General features: G+C 44.7%; 1 protein-coding gene across 6 annotated transcripts in view; it reads left to right on the top strand.

Moving 5' to 3' along the window:
* Nucleotides 1–8,088: 8,088 nt before the first annotated feature.
* Klhl8 (kelch like family member 8) overlaps nucleotides 8,089–15,410 on the top strand; it is a 50,260-nt gene continuing 42,938 nt past the window's right edge. For 3 of the 6 annotated variants that reach the window (XM_029477832.1, XM_021163524.2, XM_029477826.1), the window contains exon 1: nucleotides 8,089–8,230. The gene's annotated coding sequence lies outside the window, so the exon portion shown is untranslated. The remainder of the gene's footprint in view (nucleotides 8,231–15,410) is intronic. The other 3 variants (XM_029477831.1, XM_029477829.1, XM_029477827.1) reach the window with 1 other exon arrangement.

Here is a 15,410-nt window from a genome sequence, read left to right as displayed (position 1 = left end):
CTTCTCTTCCAGATTCCAAGATGCCTTTCCAGAACAGAACCCAGACATGTGAGCCGCTGGCCGGACACAACAGAGGTGCATGCCTGGGTTTTTCCGCAAATGTATAGCATTTTTATCTTGATGCTTGGGCATTGGTGGGGTTTGGTATCTGAGGCCCTCTTGGAAAAATTCCTGTGAAGACAGGGAAGGTAGAGAGCTGTGGTACAGTATCAGTGGATGTGAGACCTATAAAAGTGCTCACCAAGGAGAGCCACACTGTTCCTTGTTTTAAAGTGGGTCATCAGCTGACCCCTGCGCCAGCCTGCAGGATTGTGTGACAGTTGGAAATGAAAGTGTTCTAAGTGATTAGCCCAACACGAGAAAAGTGTAATAGCGGCTGCTCTGCTACACTTCTCCAGATTCAGCCAGACCTTTCTCCAGTCTGCTTAATGTCACAAGAGCTAGAATGTTTGTAGTAAAGTAACAGATTTAGTCCTCCTCCTCTGGCAGCTGGGAGCAAACGTGTCACCTGAGGATATTGTAGGAGGGGGAGACGAGAGTGAAGGGTTTCTGTTCTAATCTCCTCCTTTCACAGAGCCACCAAAAGCTAAATTCTTACTTAGTGCATGCTCTAATCAGGAGGCTCCCTGCAGAGTGTTCATCAGCTATTTCTCTTTTAGCTCCCCCTAGAATCCATTCACATCTTTATTAACATTGTAGATTGTCATAGTCAGGGTTTCTATTCCTGCAGAAAACATCATGACCAAGAAGCAAGTCGGGGAGGTTTATTCAGCTTACACTTCCACACTGCTGTTGATCACCAAAGGAAGTCAGGAGTGGACCTCAAGCAGGTCAGGAAGCAGGAGCTGATGCAGAGGCCATGGAGGGATGTTACTTACTGGCTTGTTTCCCCTGTCTTGCTCAGTTTGCTTTCTTATAGAACCCAGGACTACCAGCCCAGGGATGGCACCACCCACAATAGGCTGGGTCCTCCCCCTTCATCACTAGTTTAGAAAATGTCTTACAGCTGGGTCTCATGGAGGCATTTCCTTAAATGAAACCCATTTCTCTGTGATAACTCCAGCTTGTGTCAAGCTGACACACAAAACCAGCCAGCACACGCTTTCACCTGAGTGTTGAAAGAGCTTCCTAGCAGCACCCTGGGGCAGACTGTAAGAGAATCCCGAGACAGCTGCTGAGCCCAAGGAAAAGGATTGGGTTGCAAAGGAGGGTGTGGTGGTGTCAAATGGACACTTATTTACAAGATAGGGTTTTTTTTTTTCTTTCTAAAGAAAAATAACATTCAAGCTGGGTGTAGTGCGTAACCTGTAATCCCAGAACTAGGGAAAAGGAAGTAAAAGGATCAAGATTCAGGGTTATCTGTAGCTACATAGTGAGTCTTTGAGGCCAGCCTGGGCTACATGAGACCCTGTTTTAAAAGAAATTTAAAAGGAAAATGAAAGAAGGAAAATAGTATTTCAGATTAGAGGGGAATGTTTCAGGGAAAGTTTTTAAACATTTGGAATGGACTGAGGGAGGGGAGGTCATAGCTTGATAGAGTGCTTACCTACCAAGTACAGGACCCTGGGTTCAGTTTACATACACACACACACACACACACACACACACGTGCACATGCAAGCACACACAGATGCATACGCATGCACAGTCATATAATAAGCACAGGCACATTTATATGCATACACCCACATGCATATTCACACGTGCACACACACATACTCGAATATGTACAAGCACACACACGCACACATATGCACACAGTCCTGAGTGCCTTGGTGTGTAACTGGCTGTTCGCCTTGGGCTTGCAGCAAGGGTGATCACATATCTTCTGCTCAGAGCCCTCCATGGCCTCATCACTTCTCAGCTTGACAGTTGTGTGTGGTGCCTCAACCGTCCAGGCACACACGCAATTACCCTCTAAGCTCGTATAACTCAAGCCACAGCTAATGGCTAAGGGAACAACTGGAACCTTGCAAATAGGCTGAACAGCAGGCAGTTTTCTCCTAATAGTCTGCCTTTGCCTCTGAGAAAATGGGCTGAAAGGCTCCCTCTGGCTCTGCTTCCTTGTAAAGGAAGTAGAAAATTATAACCTTTTTCAATTTTCAATACTGGTTTCTAAGTCCCAAAGGGGATTACTCGGGGGATGTGAAGGGCTTTCTTTGTCGTGTGAGCAAAGGTTTCCGGTGTATGACTTTCAGATTGTGGCTTCAAATCACCAACTTGATTAAAGGGAAACAATTGCCTTATCTACAAAGATTGCAACATGAGAACCGCAAAGTTTCAATGCAAGATGATCAAAGTCTAGTGAAGTAAATCCACACACCCTGCTATATCCAGTCCAGCGGCTCCTGCTTTGATCTCCACCTGGCTTTGATTATGACAACTTCTTTCTTCACTCATAGTAACGGGGAGATCACAGAACAGAGTTGCATATTACAAACCAAGGGAAATAGGAAAATGTAGCAGGCCACACGGTGATTTGGAAGCAGACATAGTTTGCTTATGCAAATGTTACTTTTTTATAACCGGATTTACAGGGCCTCAAGCATTTAATGGGGCTGTCTTGAAGGAGGTCACTATTCAGATGCAACCTTCAAGTGAAATTTGATACAAACTTCCCAATGTTAGTGTAGAAGCCATTGATTAAGGGCAGTACACGTCCCAGGACTGCCATCACTTCAGATGCCAACAGCAGGTGCAGGGAACCTCAGACCCCGCCCCACACTTCTAACCAATCAGGTGCAGGGAGACTCAGACCGCCACTTCTGACCAATCAGCAACAAGTTCAGAGGCTGTCACGACTTCCTTGTGTTCAGTAATTTCTTAGAATCACAAACAAATCAGGATTGCACTATATTTATAATTAGGTTTTTAAAAATAAGGAACACAATTGAATACAAGCCAAATGAAGAGACCACATAAGGTGCGGTCTGGGAGGGTACAAAATGTAGAACTTCTGCACTCTTTCCTCATGGAGTGAGGGCGTGTCCACCTCCTGACACACCAGTGTGTTCTCAAACCGTGAAATGCAGCTAAGATTTGGAGTCCAGATCCATTATTGGACTTTTCTTAGGTAGACATGCCTGAGCTATGATTGCGCTCAAACTCTATCCCATTCTGTTCCACAAGGGTCGGGAGGTCAGGATACTATCACATGAGCGAGGAGAAATTCACATAATTTATCCTAACCTAATACCCAAGAGATTCTCCATGACGTACGTATTGCACACGTTTCTTTGTATGATCTTAAACCAGGGCCGGGTCTGACTGTATAAAACAAAATTCAGTAAATCAGTGGCTTTCATTGTCTAAACGGAAATAATGTAGGACTGAGATTCTGGTTCAAGGATCAATCACCGGAGACTAACAATCCTCCTATCATTTCCCGCCATCCTATGCATGACTTCCATCCATCCTCAAATACCACTATGCTCCAAGAGGGCTGAGATACACACACACACATACACACACACACACACACACACACACGCTAAAATCCTCCCAGGAAGAAAAAGTATAAGACAGATATTTCCTCCCATAAGCTTGCTTAATTCCTTTTAAAGAAATTTTCAACAAGGTCTCATGAAACACCTGGCCTTCTGTCTCGTAGCCATCTGTAGTTTGTAGATCATTGTAAGAAGGGATAACAAGTGAACTTTCACAGTCATCCCTAAAAAGTGCTGGAGCTCTCTGACTGAGGAAAGAAAGCAAGGAGATGCAGCTGAGAAGATCTTTCTTTTATTTTTATTGTAAATTTTTTTCAGACATAAAGTGTATTATGAAGATGTAAATTTGATGCCCGAGAGTATGTCACATGGAACTATAGCTTAATAAAAAGTAGTGTGTTCAAAGCCAGCTGTGGTAGTGTTTGCCTATATAGTCCCAGCACCCAGGAGGCTGAGGTAGGAAGGCTGATGAGAGTTTGAGGCTACATAGGAAAAACCTCAGACCCAGCAAAAGAAACACTTTTCATAATTTGGAAAACACGAACTTGAAACGTATTGCTATGAAAACATATTGCCTGTTCCAACCATAAAGATGAAGGAAATGGTAATGGTTGTGGATGCTTTTAATCCTAGCACTTGGGAGGCAGAAGCAGGTGGATCTTGGAGTTTAAGCACAGCCTGGTCTACAAAGTGAGTTCTGAAACAGTCAGGGTTACATAGAGAAACTCTGCCTCGGGGGGGGGGGGGGAAGCGAATTGGTCTGGATTGATGGTTCAGCGATTAAGAGCACTGGCTGCTCTTCCAGAGGTCCTGAGTTCAATTTCCAGCAACCACATGGTGGCTCACAATCATCTGTAATGGGATCTGGTGCCCTCTTCTGGTGTGCAGTTATACATGCAGGGAGACTATGGTATACATGATAAACAAACAAATCTTTAAAAAGTAAGTGTGAATGAAGTTTTGTTTTGAAGCATCTTAGATATGTTTCAAAAATAATTATTGCAAGTGATTTTTCTTTGTGTGCGTGTGTGTTTATGTATGCGCTCATAACTGCTGAACAAACCTGGGGCTTGGCACAAACTAGCGAAATGCTCTACCACCAAATTCCACCCTGTGTCCAAGGCCCAGCTGTTCACTTTCGTTGTCATCATTTTGAATGGGACGGCAATTGCTCTTACTCTCACATTTTACATATTGCTCCAAAGAGAATTCCAGTTCCCTCCGTGTGCAGACTGAGTCAGACACACCTAGGCAGGGTCAGCAGGGTGTGGAAGCTGGTTAGACGAGGGCATGACAAAGTAGTAAAACTGAAAAAAAGGGGGAAAAAGTGACAAAAACCACCACCACGACAGATTAGTAACAAGTTAAAAATCCTGTCAACACTGGGGATTTCCAAGGAGCTCAGCTGAAGTCCCAGTGGCCATCTCAAAGATGCTTCCTGTTTTAGCCTCACCCACCAACCTCCTGGTGAGCATGTCTTCCAACAGTGCCACCTCGTCCAGAGGTGTGCCCTTCACCGTTCACTTGGACCTTTATCACATTTTCTCTTACACAAGTATCTGGAGCCACAGTGAGAACGAGCTACTGTCACTTACGAAGCAGAGCTGGAGAGCTGGGACAAAGTTTATGGGGTCAGAACTTAATAGAGTTACTACCTGGCCCTTGACTGGACATGTATGCAAAACCATTAATTACTCAAAGCTGATGAGTATGCAGGCATCATTTATTAAGAACATAGTATATATCAAGTACTATGTTTCTCTTTTCTGTCTAAGAAACTTGCAGATAGGTAAAAATTAATTAAAATGCTTAAGGATTCGTGTTACTGTAAGGATAAAAAGAGGGTCTCACTGTGTGGGGGAGGCGACAAGGAGTGGGTGAGCTTTCCTGATTAAAAAGCCTAAGTAATAGCGGACAGTGGTTAGGATTCCACAGGCAACGTGTCAAAAGAAGCAGAAATGAAAAAGTCCAATCAGAAATGAAGGAACTTCAAACATTTCAGAGATGAGTGAAGTGAGGAGAGGGTTGTTTATTTATTTTGAGATTTGTGTATATCTTATTTTATGTATATGAGTGATTTATCTGCATATACCTCTGTGCACCACATAAATACAGAGGCCCAGTAGAGGGTCTTGGATCCTTGGGAACTGGAGTTACTGCTTGTTGTTAGCCACCACTGAAAGGATGGGCAATGGCCCAGGACACCCCAAGACCAAGTTCTCAGCCAACACCAAGATTACTTACCCCAGAGGGATGGAGGACAGGAGATAAGAGACAACAACATGAGAGGGAGGATGAGGGAGAAGAGTACAGGGGAGAAGGGGAAGGGAACAAGGGAGAGGGAGGGAGAATGTTTGTCCTAAAGCAGGGACAAAAGACTGTCTCTGCATAGAGTGGGGACAGATGTGACCTATAGGAAAGTGGTGTTTTGTAAGGGTAAAAGAGGGAAGCCCCGTGTTATGATGAGTTGGTTTGTTTTGATCGGGCAGGTGAGCCAAAAGGGACTTTTGGTTGCTGGACATCATCATTTCAATAGTTGGACTTTGGTCGTCAGCCTCAGGAGGGGAAGTGGTCAAATAAGGCGACAGACCTCGATGGCTGGTGTCAGGAATGCAATCTACTGGCTTTAGCAAGGCAGAAGAAAATGGGAGACGGACACAAGGCCTGCCAGAGCCATGCTCACCTTGCCAGGGCTGGCCAAAGTCACCCAGTAGGGTGCTGGGGACAGAACCTGGGTCCTCTGGAAGAGCATCCAGTGCTCTGAGACACTGGTCCATCTCTCTAGTCTGATTTAAAGATAGCTTTGTCAGATTGATTGCATGGGTACCGGACAGAAAACTATCATTAATTTATTAGCATAAAATGAGCCACGGAGCCAAGGCCAGGGAAGGAAGTCACCAGTGTGTCTTGGAGGTAGAGCACAGGAGGTAATTGCTTTTTGTTTCCGTTTTTTTTTTTTTTTTCTGTTTTGGTTTTTTGAGACAGGCTTTCATTGCTCTAGCCCAGGTTAGCCCGAGGTTATCATTATGTAGCCCAGGCTGGTCTGGAACGCTTGCTCTGCCTCCTGAATGCTGGGATTCCACAACTCCTGGTTCAGAGAAGTTTAAACCAGTAAGACTAGCATAGAGGAAGGGGATGGTCAGAGTCCATGAGTGGGCAGACAGGGACACAAGCCAGTGAGGTGCTGCAGCAGGGAGGTGATTGTCTTGATGGTTCATTTTCACGCTGAGACTTTACACAGCTCTGTCTGGACTTTCCTGCTGCTGCCTGCAAGCTTCATCTCCTTTACAGATGAAGATGAAATTGCCTTCTTGATTAAGCTTTCCGAATCCATTTGCAGACAGCATCTGAAATGTTGGTGAAGGTTTAAAGCCTTTTAATCCAGGATTAGAGGGGGGAGACTTAAAATATAAAATGCAAATACCGACTGGGATTTAACATTACCGTTTATTCCCACCCAGTGCAATCAGATAATTACTCAGGAGGTGTCATCACATCCTTTCTGGTTTTAATTCATAGAGATCAGGCAGGGGAGTCTAATATCCTCTGTTTATGAACCCAGCTTGTGTATTCTCAAATGAAGCTAAGAAAAATCTCTAGATTTAGAAAACCACATGCTTCGTTTCCTTTTAGTTTATCTTCACTTTATAAATATGTAAAATAATTAGGTGAAATTGTTGTTATGGATGTATCCCTCTAAGGACAGGTCCTTGTCCTGGCTGCCCCGCTCCCTCATTTTTCCCCCATTTGCTATGAATATTTAACTTTAAGATTTTTTTTTTTTTTTTTTGCCAACCCGCTATGCCAACAGAAAGTCCTCTCTAGGTCCAGAGTTATAGCAATTTATTCTCACTGTACCGAAATATGTCACCAAAACCACTTGAGGAAGAAGGATGGATTTGAGCTCTCTGTTTCAGGGGACTTCGGATCCTCATTTTCGTGGAGCCCTGCAGAAGTGGCCCTAAGGCAACGGTTCCCACCGGTGGGTGATGTTTGAGCAGGTTATGGGACCTTTGGGGTCTAGCTGGCACAAGCAGACCAGTGCAAGGGAGCAGGTGATGACACCTGTCTCCCTTCAGGCCCAGCTGGAGGCTCTGTGGTTTGCCTAGGCTGGATCCAATTTGTATCTTTATATCTCAGCCACAGGAACAGCTGACCTTATCTTCCTGCACCAAGCCACCTGGTCTATGGCTACATTTCAAAAACGCTTTGAAGATTCTGGAAGCTTCAGAATGCCCTGGAAAAAAAAAAGAGTTCAGGGAACTAGCCTAAAATATGCCCTTGCTCTTTTTCCCTACATTTCCAGCAACTTTACTGAGGGTTTGCCTTATCTCACCAGTTTATACTAGCAATTGTGTTTAACACTCAGTATTTAGTTCAATTACTTCCTTGTTTTGCAGACGCAAGCTGTTTTGTATACATTTTACATAGCATGAGATAAAACCGATAGGAATAGATATAAAACCTGGGATATTCCCCACGCAGGGGATTGAATACTGGGAGGGATGGAAAGGAAGCGCCGCGGGTCACGGTGCATAGCCGCGGGCGCGCTCTTCAAGGAGGCAACGGAGAACTACATTTCCCAGAGTGCGGCGCGCAGCACGCTCGTGCCTCGCCACCCCGCCCCGCCCCGCCCCCGCTACTCTCAAGAGCGCTCGGCCGAGCCGGGCACGAGCGAGCGGGCGGGCCGGTGAGCGCGTCCCGGGGTTGTCCGAGCGGGGCTGGCGCGGCGCCGGCGCGGAGCGGGTGTGGCGGCTCGGCCTGCGCGGCGGCCGCGGACAGAGGTAACCGCTGCGTCGTCCCGCGCGCGGGTCTCAGCCTGGAGCGGCCACCGGCGCTCGCGTCGGTGGGGAGCTGCCGGGCGGCGCCGGCGCCTTCCCTCGGGAAACCGAAGGGATCCGGGCGGGCCTCGCGGGCCGCGCTGCCCCGAGCGGCGGCGCAGGTGCTCGGGGTCCGGGGTGGGCGACTGCAGGGGTGTCCCCCTCCCGGGGCTCGCGGGGCTCCTGCAAAATCCGTAACCCGCCGGGCGGCACTGCTCCGGGCTGAGCTCGTGGCTTGCTCCAGGGAGGGTCCCCGATTTGTGGACACAGTTTGGGGTTCCCAACCGTCTCCCGGGCTTGCACGGCCCTGATGTTACGGTTTGGGGAGCTTGTTACCTTCCTTTTCCTGCAGGCAGTATTTATCATCATGCATTTCGTGGAAATCCTCGCAGTTTTGAATATTCTTGCCAACCTGCTTTAATTGCCTACCTTATATTTTGCTTCTTACCTTAAGGTATTAGCGTAGGCAGATACTTTGGGCAATAAGTCTTACTTAGAACCTGGGTTGCCACAGTAATTAACCTGCCAGGTACACGTGTTTTGTTTTGTTTTTTTCCTTTTTTCTATTTAATGCTGTTCTCTCTCTCTCTCTCTCTTACATAAGTTAATTGTTTTCAGTCTTGTTTCCCCATCTTCCGTGAGTCCTGGCCGTGCTAAGGGGCGGGTGGGGTACGTTTAGTTGAGCAGAGACCCTCTGCTAGTGCTACCAGAGCCTGTGAACTGCGTGCAGGTAGCTTTATCATTAGCCTTTGCTTCTCTGCCTGCTTTCTCCTGGCACCTATTTTTTGGTTTGTCAGTCAAACCAACTGACCTACTTAAAACTTTAGTCATGTTGCCTTGAAAATACCAAATAGTTGGAACACAAGTATAAAAAGAAGTCACAAGATGCTGTATTCAGTTGTATGCACTTGGATTTATATTCATTCTTCTATTTTCTACCCCTCCTCTCCCATTCTACCCCTCCCCCTCCACTCTACCTCCCACCCCCCAACCTTGTGCGTGCTGGGAAAACACACTACCTACTACTGAGTACATCTCCAGTCCTAATTTGAAATCACAGCGAAAGCTAACCAGAGTGTATGATTTCCCCATTCCTACAGAAACCCAACCTCCCTGTTGTAAAGTCCCTCGTGGTATCAAAACCTACACTGATGTCTCATGATCTCTCAAAATTTCGTCCTTTATGTTAGGGTTCAAATAGAGTGCTTGCCTAACCTGGGTTTCATGTCCAGCACTGCACAAACTGGATGTGGCGGTGTGTGCCTGTGATCCCAGTACTTGAGAGACAGGAGAGCCAGAAGCTGAGAGTCGTCATCAGCTACACTAAGTTTGAGACCTGCCTGGGCCTGTCTTGTCTCAAAACAGCAGCAGCAAAATCTAAACAAAAGGCCAAAAATGGGTATTTAAGCTTTTCCCCTCCTTCCCTTCTTTCTTCCTTTTCTTCTCTTCTTTCAGATTTCCTTGATGGCATTTCTGTATAGCCTTGACTGACCTAGAACTAGCTAGCTCTATAGACCAGGCTGGCCATGAACTCACAAGAGAGATCTCCCTGCGTCTACCACCAGAGTCAGCACTGGCGTATGCTACCACCACCCAGCTTAAGCCTTCCATTTCTTACGTTTGAATTTTCAACAAATAATTTATTTTTGTATATAAAGAGTTAAAAACATGAGCAGGAACAAATATTTCATAAAAAACAAAAAGCCATGTTTTTCAGTGGTAGGCTTTTTAGTATAATTATATCTTTCTCTGGAAGAAAGTTTTATATTAAGTAATGAAATAAGAGGAAATCGGATATTCAAATCTTTTAATTAAAAAAAAGTTTTTGCAGTGCTGGAGATTGAACTCAGCTAACTGTTTAAAATACACTAATTACTGTCTACTGCATCCTGGGCCAGCATCTCATGTGTGGTCGGTCAGCCTGCTTGCTCTGCTCTGAGGAGGTATAATAGTGGACTGAGCTCAGGTCTGCAATTAGTTCTTGGGTTAAAATCCCTGCTCTCCACTCATTGGCTGTTTAATCATGGCAAGTTGTTATCTGAACCTGTTTCCTCAGCTGGGGAAGAGGGATAAAAATACCGCCTGCCTCTGTCTTCCCGGAATTGTGAGGATTAAGTCGTTATTGTATGTGGGGGCATTTTACACTGCATATTCTTCCAGTCCCAGTGCAGTTTTCTCCCTGGTGGCCAGTGCTGTGTAGACATTGTTGTCTTCGCTTTGTTGCTGAGGGGCAGGTGGTGCAGGAGTTTTAATACTTGACTGTGCCTCTGCCTGACTCTTTGCTTATGATTTATTTACTTGGTCCCTGCAAACTAGAGCTAGAAATTAGGAAGGACTGGCGACACCTTGGGAACTCCCCCACCCCATCCCCAACCCCCCACTCTGAACTCTGGTCTTCCAGGAGTCTAAGAATTAGTTCTGTGTCTGTCTCTGTTTGCTGGAGAGTAGGCCCGATTCAACAGATTCTCACTCAAAGGGGGTTGGAAGTCCTCTTCTTCTCAAAAGGTTTTTTTTTTTTTTTTTTTTTTTTTCCTGTTACTTTGTTGTATTTTTGAGAACATACTGCTGTGTGGCCTGGGATGATTCTAAACTTCACATCCTCCTGCCTCAGCTTCCCAAGTCCCTGGGATTCCAGTATTCACAATCACATCTCATAAAGTGACTGCATTTGGCGAGAGTGTTTCGAGTATTTCGTGTTGAATTTGGGGCTTTGGGTAGAGAAGCCATGTGCTGTCAGGATATACCACACTGTGCGCGCGTGCAAACACACACACACACACACACACACACACACACACACACACAGGGAGATTGATTACAGGAACCACCACCGGCTTCAACTGTCTACAAGCTTTCTTTATTAGAAAACTTGCAGATTCTTTTTAAAAATGGGAGTGAGGTGGTAGAGGAGAGAAAATGAGATGTTTGAAGCAGATGGAGTCCCTTCCAGAGTGGAAGGTGTGTTGGTGATGGAGTGCCGCCTTCTGGAGGCAGGGCCTGGCCGACCATCACTCTCAGTAGACTCTTCCTACCTCGCCTGCCAGTTTAGATGAGCATCCGAGTCGATGATCCAGTACCATATTACAGCCTTATTAATAAGATTATCTTAAATGCTAAAAGATAACTTGATTTATTTTAAAATTTGGACGTTCTTGTTATCAGTAGAATACCAAACGCTAAGAAAATTATTTTACTTTTCACAGAAGATATTTATGTGGCATACTTATAATTATGCCATATTCATTTAAATTTAATTACACAATGTTTAAATAAAAGAGTAAAGCTTTATTAAATCCTAATTGATGACTTCTTTGACACTTAGAATTGTTGGTTTGGAAAGCACATACCATGTGTGATTTACAGAAAAATGTAACTGTCTTGCCTAGATCTAGTACTAGATTGTAATTTATGGTTTTAGTTTGTTACAGTTTAAATTTATCTTGGGAATCCTAGCATTAGTATCTTTCTGAGTTTGAATTCATTCTTACAGTAGAGTTTAGAAGCAGGGGTAGACAGAGTGCTGGACTTTGCACGGCTTTACCGTGTGGACAGCGCGCATGGAGGGGAGAGTGGGGGATCGTGATGCTGTACAGACTTATGAATGACGCTCCCCACAGGGTAGCATCTTTCTCCTTGAGCTTCCCCCCTTTTGATATTGGGCAGATTTATTGGAAATCTGAATGCTTTACAACGCAGGAGGCTCATGATCTTGTAATAGTCGGGAACTTGTGAAGCAAGGAGCAGAACTGTCTCTCATAAATACGATGTGAACAAACGTCCATGAGAGGTCAGTGGCGGTGCTCGTAGGGAGCTTCTTGTATATGAGATCGCCCCACTGCTTCATTTTAATAAAGAATTACTTACTTCAGTGGTGAGAGTTTGCGTTAGATTAGCTGTGTGTAAAAAACAAGTGGTGGTCATCCTTGAAAATAAAAATCCTGATAGGATTACTACAATTTAAAATGAGTGATTTTTATGGGTGCCTTTCTACTTTGGAGCTCTAAGAAGTTGGAAAGTATTTGTTGTATGAGAGATCATTATTGATACTATTTCGGTGCTCATTAAGACACACATAGGCACTGCCACGGAGTTAGAACCAGTGCCATATTTGGATAGTCATGAGACTTGGGCTATGTAGTCAGGCTTACTAATGTTGACTCCTGCCTGACACCTCTGTGGTATTGGATAGGCTTTCTTACCCTCTCTGAGTCTCTTTATCCACTACAGTTAAAAGTAGTTTTTCTTTAGGTGTCAGTAAGATGATACTGTCATTTAGGTGTCATGTATGTATGTGTGTGTGTATAAGTATGTATATATATATATATATATATATATATATATATATAGTGTTTCAGTCAAGATAGCACTGTGTGCGCATCTCTGTGTATCTGTCTGTGTAAGAAGAGGTTGACAGGGTGATGTAAGTAGTCCTTGTCTGTGGAGGGTTCTCTGTATTTGCACCCAAAATGCCCATAAGCATGCCTTATTTCTCTGCTGTAAAAAAATTATTAATTGGAGAATTGTGTTCCTTCCCAAAAACCTCTGGCCCAGTACTTAATTACAGTAAAAACATTCATTTCTTGGCCGCCTCATGTAAACTAAATCCAAAGCCAAATACTTTATATCGTATCACTTCATTTAAATTTCAGAACCGCCTGTCAGGAAAGCATCAGGTTGAGTGATTTTGTGACTCGCCCAAGCCTCCACCGCTAATAGACTCCCAGACTGTGTGTCTCCCAAGATTCTGCTAGTTTTGTGCCTTGTGTTAGACACGGCTAACATATTTCTCCAAAAGATAGAGGGTAACAGCTTTCTGTAACGCTGTGGTAGGTAAGCCGGACGTTAGTGGTGCACGCCTTTAATCCCAGCACTTGGGAGGCAGAGGCAGGCGGATTTCTGAGTTCGAGGCCAGCCTGGTCTACAAAGTGAGTTTCAGGNGAGGCCAGCCTGGTCTACAAAGTGAGTTTCAGGACAGCCAGGGCTATATAGAGAAACCCCGTCTCGAAAAACCAGAAAAACAAACAAACAAATGCTGTGGTAGGTAGAAACAAACCGACTTAAACCTAGGGTCAAGTGGCTGCCTACAGACTAGAGCAAACTTGCTGCCTGCATCCGTGGCTGCAGATGTATCAGGACACAGTGTTCCTTCATGTCTGTGCTGTCCACGGTGAACAGAGCCCAAGATGTTTCCTGTCTGGTCATTATATCCCAAAGGTTACTGACTCCCCAAGCTAGTTTCCTTTATAAATGAGAACGACTCAGCAGGGTTCAAGGCACCCTGGGACTAACACCTCACCACTATCCTATCAGCAAGGGTGTGGTCTCTGAGCACAGGGCCTGAGAGTCACCCACTTACAGTGCCAGCTGGAATAATAACAACATTTAGTCACTGTCCTTTCTTAGAATGACTTTGGAGAGCTTTGGGAATATGGCTCTTAGGACCCATGCGCACAGTCCTGTGGCCTGGTTTGAAATTCCACTTCATATTCTTTAGTAAACAGCTTTTGGAATCAGTTCATAACGTGAATCCAAATCAGCAGTTATATAAATCAATTATTATTTTTTTTTTTTTTTTAGTTTTAAAGTAGAGCTTGTGTAGTTTGTTTGCAAGGTTTTAAAGCAATGAGTGAGTGTCCTTAGAGCCGGTGTGGATGATCCAGCGCCTCCATGGCAGGGGTTACTGCTTGTCTTGATCGTTCATTGGGGTTTACTTTAGTTTTTAAATAAGATTACTTTTGCACACTTTGAGGGGAATGATTCTGAGGCTCTCACCATCTAGCTCTGGCTGGCCTGAAACCCATTTTGTAGGCCAGGCTAGCCTCAAACTCACAGAAATCTGCCTAGCTCTGCCTCCTGAGAGATGGGAGTAACATTTTTAAAAAGGCAAATATGAAATAGATTGGTTGAGATAGTCCAAAACTTTCTTCATAATTAGAATCAGACTTCCTCTTTGAGTCAGGGTCTCTCTATGTAGCCCAGACCTGGAACTTCTTGTATAGCAAATGCGACCTTGAACTGGTAATTCTCCTGCCATAGCCTCTTAGGTGCTAGAGTATAAGGCCGTGCTGCCATGCCCGACTCTGGTTGTTTTGCAGCAGTTTTTCTGAGTCATTTGTTTTCCTGGGTCCGTCTAGACTAAAGGATAGGGTACGGGCATTAAGTGTGCTTTAACAGGAGTGATCTGCTCTGGTGACTGATTCACACGCTCTTTCGTATATCTTAGTGGTAAGGCTTAGCCAGAGTCTCTCTCCTTGAGCAACAGGAATTAGAGCTTCTCAAAATCTCTGTGCTCAGACTTAGTCTGCAGGACAGTGTTTTTATAAAAGACATGGAAATGAAAAGGGAACATACCTTATAACCGATTAGTGAGTAGATAAGAAAGTGCTCCTCTAAGTATCGGTTTACCATAGAGATTTCTAAAGACTCCATCTTTAAACTTATATTGCTCACATCGTTACCAGCCACAAAGTCTGCATTTTCTGTTCATGTTTGCAAACCTCAGAATCCTTATTACAACCTGAGATGATTGACTGACAGATGGAGTGGTAGAGTGTACTTATAAACCCCTGTGGCAGCTATGTGACATCAGTATGTTTGTTTCATTGTGTGTGTGTGTTCAAACTAAATTTTTTGTGTGTGCATGCTGTAAAAAATTAAAGCACTTTCAGACACCTATGTTTTTGGTGGCCACATATGTTATTCAGGTTTCTGTTACTATAACAGAATCATGATGATAAGTTCATAAAAAGAAAGGGCTGATTTTGGCTCCCAGTTTTAGGGGTTCTAGGTTGTTAGTTTAGTTGGCTCATTGCTTTGGGCTGGTGGTGAGGTAGAAGATCATAGTGGGAGCTTGTCCTGGAGCAAAACAGAGGGAGCCCCGCCTGGCACGGCCCCTCTGAGAGCATGCCTCAGTTGCTCTAAGACGGTGGTTCTCAGCCTGTGGGTTGTGACCCCTTTTGGGGGGGTTGAATGACCCTTTCCCAGGGAAAGCACAGATATTTACATTATACTTCATAACAGTAGCAAAATTACAGTTACGGAGTAGCAACAAAAGTAACTTTATGATTGTGGGTCACCACCACCTGAGGAACTGTATGTATTAAAGGGATGCATTGTTAGGAAGGGTGAGAGCCAGTGCTCTAAG

The sequence above is a fragment of the Mus caroli genome, chromosome 5 (genome assembly GCF_900094665.2).
Source record: "Mus caroli chromosome 5, CAROLI_EIJ_v1.1, whole genome shotgun sequence".
NCBI classification, from domain to species: Eukaryota; Metazoa; Chordata; class Mammalia; order Rodentia; family Muridae; genus Mus; species Mus caroli.
Note: the sequence above shows the minus strand (reverse complement) of the source record. Positions and strands in the feature narration are given on the sequence as shown.